The 10083-nt window shown below is 35.3% G+C and overlaps 1 protein-coding gene across 1 annotated transcript in view; it reads left to right on the top strand.

Annotated features, from left to right (window-relative positions):
• LOC107643759 (choline/ethanolaminephosphotransferase 1) overlaps window positions 1-638 on the top strand; it is a 14130-nt gene extending 13492 nt beyond the window's left edge. Inside the window, exon 20 of the mRNA XM_016347492.2 lies at window positions 3-638. The gene's annotated coding sequence lies outside the window, so the exon portion shown is untranslated. The remainder of the gene's footprint in view (window positions 1-2) is intronic.

Raw genomic sequence — 10083 nt, 5'->3', positions numbered from 1 at the left:
CTTGAAATTTTGAGTATCCAGCAAATAGCAATTGAGCCGGTCGACATTTATTTGGAATATGGCTATTCCCATGCCCGCAAATAGAAAGAGTTTCTTTTTCGTATTAAAAAAATAAAAATGAATTTTCAGTCTATTGAAAGGTCCAAAATGGGCCGTTAAGTTGTGGATATAATTTTATGTTATTTCTTAGAGTCGTGACATAGTGTGCAAAGCTTCTTAAGGAGTTGTAAAATGTAATTTTAATTACCGAAAATGTTAAAAATAGTTTTAGTATTAAACCCTATAGTAATGTTTTATTAAAATGAAGTTGTGTTTGTTTGTTTGATTTTTTTTTTTGAATGAAATAGCATAATTGATGTTTGCTCGAAAAAGTAATAATTTGAAGAGTGTAAGAGTTGGAATTGTCTGTTCCTATTCTTGAGCTCTTGATTAGGTTGTTTTCAAGAGCCAATGAAGAAAACAAACTCTAACCTAGACTTGGTTGTTATCCTTTGAAACTCGATTTGACATGTGTTTTGATGAAATAGGCTCGAACTTATGAGGAAAGAGTTGCGTGAATCTGGAGAATGATCTTATTGTTTAAGAGGATATGTGTTGCTTAAATTTAACATTTATTTGAATAGGTGGTGTTTGTTAAAAGAAAAACCATCTTGCAATAAAATAAGGATAAAAGTCAAATCAATAATCGAAGAGTTAGTCGTAGTAGGCTTTTATCATACTTTTGCGAACCGGTTGAAGAAATTAGGATTTGACGACTTGTGAATGAATGGTGGAGAACCACTAACCGGAAAGGAGGAATGGGAATGGAAGAAGCAATAAGTTGAAAAGGAAACTTAAGGCTAGGTCTTGTATCCTCCACGTACCACGTCAGCAACATAAATTGGTAAAGCAATGGTGTTGGATCAATTGTATCCTTAGCATTAGCAGCCTCCGGAAAAGTTGAGTTGGTAGTAGCTTTTGTTGAATCACATCCATTAGTTACTTTCACGGAAGGTTTCTTGTTACATATCACTTCAAGTAAATTTTGGAGCAATCACTTATACAGTCCAACGCTTTTATCTAACACCAGTTCCAACCTTATTATTGTCTGCTTATGATTGTTTGAAGCCAAAAAAATACCAACTGTCTTTTGTATTTATTTTTCTTGTAAGTATAATCAAAAGCAAGAACATTCTCAAAGTATTGGTAATCAAATTTTACTATGACCGTTAGCCCAAAACATATTTGCCAATATATTATCATCAATCAAATTGTATCTCGCGATGCACATAGCATCCGCACCTACTTTTCGCTCCGAATATACTATTGTTGCAATATAAACTCCATCCACAATCTTAGCACGCTTAGTCTTGTCAATATAATTGTTTGTATCCGTCTTACTAAATCCCATCAAAGAATACTCACATGCTTGCCTAACCATATACCCTAAGATCTTAGATGTTGGAACACCATGCACGTGTATACCATCAACATGTGTCTTTGTTGAATATGTCATTTCTCTAAAATTCAGTATCATATGGACCATCCCCGCTAGAGTTAAATCATGGTTGTGCTCCAGAATAACTTCCTAACTATTCATACCCTAGCCCAGAGATAGAAGTCAGGGTCTAAATAAACTAGCCCAATTATACAAGACTCAAAGAATTCGGTAGATTAAGGTAGGTCAATCAGCCTGACCTACATGGGACACAAATTACTCAACCCATGCTAGATCCGACTTGCATAACAAGTAAGTTTGTTAAAACTACTACTTTAGATGTGTTTCTTTTTAGTAACAACATGAGATAACTCCCATATATCAAGGTAGAAACCACCCAATGCTACAAAGTAGGGATACTCAGGACAAGTCGTCACCTTCCTCTATAAATACCTAATCAAATTCAGGTATTTTCAAGTCCAATTCACTAAAGCATGCCTAAAATCTTTGCTAACTTAAGCATCGAATCTTTTGCATGTACCACCTTCCATCCTCATTCAAAGACCTCGGACGGCTTTGCCTCGTTGGAAAAGACGTTAGAACCCTAACATAAAGGAGTTTGGACCTCAGGTCTATGCCTAAATCATATTAGTTTCAGGTAATCCTCAAAACATTGGCGCCATTGTTGGGGAATTGGAATTCAACAACAAACCATGGCGGAAGTTCACCCATAAGATGGACACATTGCATCCGATTTAGAATCCCATTGTGGGGGACATCCTAATAACAATCGAGCACTCTTTATACGCGAACATTCAAAAAGAGGTAAGGATACTACAGAGGACAGAGATAAAGGCGACTTAGGAGGACGAAGGATAGGTTCTCAAATTCACATTCCTGAAGGATCAAGAAACAGGGATGTAACGAAAATCATGGGATTGGTCCATGGTCATCAAGGTTGTTTAAAAGAACTAAAGATTGAGTTAGAGTGATAATGCGAATCTGAACAACTGTTGCGGAGAGAGATATGAAGCCGTATAGATCTTGAAGAAAAATTGAAGAGGTTGCAATTCAACCTTAAGGGTAAAAAATCCTGGACTGACCTGATGCAACCTCTTTAGGAAGCGATTACCCATTCTCAGAGGAAATCATGCAGGCTAAAGTTTAGGAGTTTTAGAAACCCAAATATGGATCTCTACAATGCCATTTTAGACCCATGACATCATCTAAGCAATTTTAAAAGTCGTATGTACTTGCTAGATATGTCTGATGCAACGATGTGCAAAACATTTTCGACTACATTAACCAATGCCGCAATGAAGTGGTTTGACAGCCTCCCGCCCAGATTGATTACCTATTTTGATAACTTAGCCAAAAGCTTCCTCACACTTTTCTCAATTTAGAAATACAAGACCAAACACGCTTCAAACCTCTTGGTTATCAAACAAGAGGTCGGAGAGTTTCTTAGAGCCTACATGAAAAGTTTTAACAAAGCGTGTTTAGAAATCCAAAATCTACTCATTGAAGCAGCTATCATGGGATTCGTCAATGGTCTCAAGGTGGGTCCTTTCTCACAGTCAATATCAAAGAGGCACCCGACCTTTTTGTATGAAGTACAGGAACGGGCTGAAAAATATATCAATATGGAAAAAACTACTTAGATAAGAAAGCCTGCACCAGGACACGACAACCAATATCAGCCCTGAAATAATGAAAAAGATTAGAAGAAAAAAGGAGGAGATAACTCGAACATGCCTCGAAGGTATCCTCCTATACTCTGTTGCGAGTTTCCTTGGTAGATGTCTGCAGAAAAATATGTCACACTGAAAAGATCCCACCTCCAAGGCTAATTTGAAGTAAGAAAGGGGGAAATTGGTCAGAATATTACGAATACCATAAAATTTATGGTCACTCTATTAGTGATTGTTATTTTTTGAAGAATGTGATAGAAAAATTTTTCAAAGAAGGGCGATTGGACAAATACATTGTCGGAAGGTCAACGAAGCTAACAAAAAAAAAATAGAGGAGGAAAATAGAGAAAAGAAAGAACAACCAGCAAGAACACTTGAGAGACACATTCATGTGATCGTTGGTGGGTTTGTAGGAGAAGAAATAACCAAGTCCTCCTGTAAGAGACATCTGAAGGAAGTTTATCAAGTTAGAGAGAATGAAGAAAAGTCCGATTTGCCCATAATAACCTTCACGGAGGAAGATGCAAAAGGTGTGATCCTTGGTCATGAGGGGTTGGTCCACAATTAACGAAAATTGAAATAGCAAGAAATTAAAGAAGCAAGCAATAACTAAATATCAAAAGAAATTAAATTAGGAGCAATTAACGTGAGTAACTCAAGAATGAAAGCTAATTCAAATTCTAAAAGATCTTTGCAAGGGTTAAGGATTAAGGATCACTGTCCTTGTCACTAACCATAATATCATAACTACAAAGAGCAAATTCAATTAATCAATCTCTACAAATTGAGAAAAGTCAATTAGGGTTAATTAATCATAATCTACAAGTCTTAACTAACTTACTAATTGAAATGACTAAAAGATTAGTGTGGAAATAAAACTAATTAACATATCTAAATTATCAATAAATTTGGACATTAGTAACTCAAGATCATCCAAGTTTTCAACCCAAGCCAAGAATGTAAAATTTACTCTATAACTAAGTGAGACATTTTATCAAACACTTGCAAGGCATAAACACAAAACTTCATATATTGCAAGAAATATTAAAAACTATGACTACCCATTACAAGAGTTGAATGATAACAATAAAATTAAGCAATAATAAAGCATAAAACATCAAATTCATAAATAAAAAACATAGATCTAACTAGAATCATAAACTAAATAACATAATAAGAAACTAACAAGAAAGTGCTAATGAACTAAAACAATAGAACAAGAAATGCAAATAAAACTAAATTAAAACAAGATTAAAAATTAAAACTAGAGAGAAATTGTTAAGAAATTAACTAAATCTATCCTAATTTTGGAGAAAGGGAAGAACTTTTCTCTCTAGAAACCTAAAAATATAATCCTAAAACTAACACTAAACTCTCTTTTGCTTTCCTCCTTCATATTTTCTCTTTAAATACTAAAAAAATTATGAAGTTTGGATCCTTTTGGAGGCCCAAAATATGAGCTACGTTCAACATTAATGGTGTCATGTAAGGCTTAATTTGCGACGCAAAAAATGGTGGTGTACGCGATTCATAATGTCCACTATAAACATATACATATAATTTTGAATCTCTAGATGTTAGCTTTCAAATGCCATTGGAACCGCTTCATTTGGACTCATATAGCTCAAGTTATGATCAAATTAGTATGAAGAGGTCAAGATTAACAGCATCCGAAACATTCTTAGCACTAATATTTGGTTGCGAATTACACCTATGATCATTGAGAATTGGAGAAAGTATTCAACATAAAAGTTGTAGATCTTGAGTTCTTATTTCAAATGACTCTAAGTTTGCTCCATCGAATCTCTATAGCTCTTTGAGATGTCTTTTCCTTAAACAATGTTGTGTATATCAACACGAAAACCCAAACAAAAACTTCTCATGGGTACCAGTTGGATATCAAATGAATTAAGCTTAAAATCAAAGGTAAAATCTATTCAAATTATCAATTATCAAAATTGGAAGAGAATTTGAAACCAATTGAAATTGCATGAAAAGTAAAAGAAAAATTATTAAAATCCAAGTAATAGTTATCTTGCTGGACTTAGTCAGGCAAATAGAAAAGAAAGTTGTTGTTGTAGGCGCATAAAACAAGGAAATAAAGAAAGTAGTAAAGAATCGATGTAAAACAATAATGAGAAAACAGTTAAAGCTTTGGAGATGTTTATCCTTCCGGATTAGTACTTCTTATTGACTATATTAACAATGAATGATTCATTATATGGTAAAGCTGTAAGTGATTAACGCCAGGGTCAGTGGTCAATTAATCTCCTCTAATCCATATCAAACGCCAGGGTCAGTGGTCATTTAATCTGAACGAGAATGAAGCTCACGCAATTCAATCTCTCTTGATCCTAATTAAAGTGCCACAGACAAGGTTAGATCTTTCGGATCGGAGAATGAAGCTCAGTATTCTAGCCTTAGCACCACAAAAACCTCAATTACCCAGAACTAACCAGATTTTATGTCACATATCCCAATTAACCCAGATAACTTGTTGGTCTAGGAGATGTATTCTCAAGCTGTAGTTCAATACTATCCGGTCAAGGACTCGCAAGAACTCATGTAGAAAAAAGGGTCATACTTCCGTTCTACCCTAGATTCATTTAGATGAAGAATGACAATACATCATAGAATAGAATCAAACATATATTAAAATAGAGAAGTAATAATATTAATCCATGGGAATAAGCAGAGCTCCTAACATTAACCTAGGAGGTTCAGTTACTCATGCTTTACAAAGAAAACAAAGAAGGTGTAAAGTAATGTGTCTGACTCTCCTCCCTGGAGGCGTGATCCTTAGGAGGAAGGAAGTCTCTTATTTATAGTAAAAACTTCTAAGACTAAAGCTAAAAGATATTATTTTTAATTAAAAATTAAAAAATAAAATAAGAAAAGCCTAAGGAGTGCTAAAATCCACTTTGGGGCCCACTTGGTGAGTCTTTGGATAAAGATTGGCGTTCAACTTGGGTTCTGGATGTTGAACTTCGCTAATCCTACTCGCTGGCTGGCGTTGAACGCCAGTTTTAGGTGTTCAACTTGGGAGGTTGGTCTTTCTTGGGCGTTGAACTCCAAATGTGGACGTTCAACGCCAGTTTTGGCAATCGTTCTGGAAGAGAAGTGAAAGAGCATAACCGTCGGCTAAGAATTTCTTCTTGGTTAGAGGAAATAACTTCGTTGTATAGTTTCCAACCGACAAGCAATGCTCAATCAAAGTTTTAAATGTTTGGTTGTCACAAGTACAAACCCCAATGAAAATTAACCAAAGTATTTAAATCTCGGGTCGTCTCACAAGGAATTGCAATGAAGTGCTCAATTATTGGCTATGAAGATGCAAGGGGGTTTGATTGGTAAAAGGGCAAGAAAATAAATGGCAAGAAAAGTAAAGCAAACAATTAAAGAAAGCAAATAATAAAGAGAGACATTCATGGCAAGGATTGAGAATATAGGCTTTCTATCCTAGTCATACAATGATTAACAAGAATTCATCCTATTTAGTCATCTCCAACATGGAAGAAGGTAAAATGTTAGCTTCACACGAGAGAACGTCAAATGAGACTAGTTAATCATATTACAATAATTAGCAAGAGCTAATCCTATTTCGTCATCCCCAACATCAGAAGAAAGTCAAATAGGACTAGTTAATCTCAATCCAAAAGTCTTAATAAACTTACTAATTGAATTAGCAAGAGATTAGAGTCAATGGAAATAATATTAACTAATCACTCTAGATCACCAACATGAGTTGGGTATTCATGATTCAAGATCACCTAATTTCTCTTACCAAGCCAAGAATGCTCAAAAATCTACTCTCACATCCAGCCAAGCATTTTGTCAAACACTTAGAAGGCATAAAAGAAAAGCATAATAAATGTGCAAGAATAATAAAATCTAACAACTACCAATTGCAAGAAATTAACTATAACTACTCAAATTAACAATGAAGGAACATAAAACATCAATTGCATTAAAGGAAATCCAAATCCAACAATAATGTTCATATACTAAAAAGAGGCACAAAAGGAGAAATTAACAAGGAAACTAAGAGAATTAAACTACTAGAGCATGAAAATGTAAAGAAAACAATATGAGAACAAGAAATTGAACCTAGATCTAAGATGGAAATAAGCCTAAGAACGCTAATTCTAGAGAGAAGAAGGAGTTTCTCTCTTTAGAAAACTAACCTACATGATGCTAACCTAAAACTAATTGCTCCCCCTTTGCCCAAGTTTGAATTCTGCATGAAATACCCTCAGAAACGAGTTGGATTTGGGCCTGGGAAGCTCAGAAATTGCTCCCAGCGAATTCACTTTAATGAGGTCACGTGATCAGTGTCACGCGTGTGCGTGGTGACGCGTGCGCGTCGCTGGCCAAAATTCCTCCGCACGCTTACGCGTGGGTGACGCGTGCGCGTGACCTTTGATTCTCCAAATGCTCATTTTTTCATGAATTCTCCACTTTGCATGCTTTCCTCTTCACTTATTCCATCCAATACTTGCCTTATGAACCTGAAATCACTCAACAAACACATCAAGGCATCGAATGGAATTAAAGTGAATTAAAATCACCAATTTAAGGGCCTAAAAAGCATATTTTTACACTTAAGCACAAATTAAGGGAGAATTACAAAAACCATGCTATTTCATTGAATAAATGTGAGATAAGTTGATAAAATCCCCTAAATTAAGTACAAGATAAACCACAAAATTGGGGTCTATCAAACTTTTCCACACTTAAACTAAGCATGTCCTCATGCTAAACTCAAGAAAGAAACAAAGGGTATCAACATTTATTCAATGCAAACTATCTAAATTCAACCTATCTAAATGCAACTACTTGGTTAAAATAAATCAATTTCCCAAGAAAGCATATATGAACACAAGGGCTAAAGCAATAGCAATCAAATCAAACCCACAATTGAATTGAGTTATTAAAAAGAATGTACAAACTTGCAAGAAAAGAGATGATCATGGGTGAAAACATGTAATTCAGCAATCGAACCTTCACCGGATGTTTATCCGCTCTAGTCACTTGATGACATGTCATCATGTCATGTTTTTCTATGCTTTTTCTTTGTTTTTTTAATAGGTTTTATGCACTTTCTTGAGCCATAAGTAAGCCAATTGGGTAGAATTTCATGTTTCCTTTGATTCAATCAATCATGGATAAATTGATGCATTTTCATGAGATTTTGTGCTATAATTGTCATATATTATGAAAGAAAAACAATCTCATGATTTTGAGCATAGCTTTGATACTTTTGATTGATTGATGATAGGTGAAAAAGCTTTGAAGAAGGTTGAAGAAAAGAAGATGGCAAGGGCAAGAAGGAGGACTCACTTTTGAGCTAAAGTTTGCCTCAAACTTAAGCTCAAACGTGAGGAAAAGCAAAATTTCACCCAGGGAGGCCAGAAGCTTGCGCCAACGTTTGCCTCAAACTTTGAGTCAAACGTTGGCGCCACAACAAGCACACCCAGGGAGCAAAAAGCTGGTGCCAACGTTTGACTCAAAGCTTGCGCCAACGTTTGCCTCAAACTTTGAGTCAAACGTTGGCGCCATTTGAGTATGAAGAGGAGTCCCTGATTGAAGGTTAAATGGAGCCACATTTGCGCCAACGTTTGCCTCAAACGTTGGGCCAAACGTTGGCCAAGAAGCATGCAAGGGAGGATCCACGTTTGGCTCAAAGTTTGACCTCAAACTTTGGCTCAAACGTGGATGACAGCAAAGGGAGGCTAGCTGATATGAAAAACTTGAGTCAAAGTTTACCTCAAACTTTGATTCAAGCTTTAATGGTTCATGGCCCGGTTCACAAGTGGGTTTCTCTCCAACTTCAAGAGCAATCAACAGAAGCTATCTTCAACCCAATTCCATCAAGGCCAAAAGCCCAATTGACATCACTCAAAGGCACAAGAAACAATTTGATTAGGAATTTCATTTTCTTTGTAATTTGCTTTCAATTTCATTTTCATTTGTCATGTTTGTAAAAGCCTATAAAAAGGCATCATTTTCATTTTAGAAAGGAGGTTGGCTCCAATAGGGAGTTTTGCACTCTTTAGTTTTCATTTTGCTCTCTCTTTTAATTTTCATTTCTGTTTTGAATCTTGGGTAAAGAATTGAAGAACTTCTGTTTCAATCTTACCTTGAGATCTTTTGTTTGCTTTCTGCATAATTCTAGAATTTAAATTTCAATTCTGTTTACTGCTTCCAACTCTCCTTTTTTCTGCAATTTACTTTTCCATTTTCAATTTGCAATTCTTGTTGGATCAAGGAAGGACTTGAGATCTAGACTTGCTTTCTAGTCTCCTCCACCCCTGAGATCCTCAACATCCTTTTAATTGCTGCAATTTAGCATCAGTCATTTTCTGTTTTTAATCTTTCAAGCATTTTTACTTTCTGTTGCATTGCTTCCGATTTACATTTCCTGCAAATTTACATTTTCTGCACTTACTCTAAGTTACTGGTTTACTGCTTCTCTTTAATTTCCAGCACCCTAGCCCCTTTACTTTTCATGCAATTTACATTTCTTGCAATTTAAGTTTCAGCTATTTTACTTTTTTGTTCTTTAAGTTACATGCAATTTTACTTTCTGCATCTTTAAGATTCATTGCAATTTACTTTCTGTTGGCTACATTTCACACAATTCACTCAATGTTAGCTTGACTAAACTAATCACCCACTAAAGTCACTTGATCAATCAATCCCTGTGGGATCGACCTCACTCTAAGTGAGTTTTACTACTTGATGCGACCCGGTATACTTGCCGGTTAGTTTTAGGTGTTTTGGAAATTCATTTTTCTACAAAAACACCATCATCACTCAAGTGTATAGGGTTGATTCACTCAATTCTCCCCTAATCATACTTTTCAAGATTTGTTTTTCATCTAACAATCAACAATTATTTCATACATGCATACAAATATCATGAGGACTTTTCCATAGGTTGTAATGGGGTTAGGGTCAAGGTAGGATGCATAT

This window comes from Arachis ipaensis, chromosome B05 (assembly GCF_000816755.2).
Source record: "Arachis ipaensis cultivar K30076 chromosome B05, Araip1.1, whole genome shotgun sequence".
NCBI lineage: Eukaryota > Viridiplantae > Streptophyta > Magnoliopsida > Fabales > Fabaceae > Arachis > Arachis ipaensis.
The sequence above is the reverse complement of the archived record's forward strand: the minus strand, read 5'-3'. Positions and strand labels throughout refer to the sequence as shown.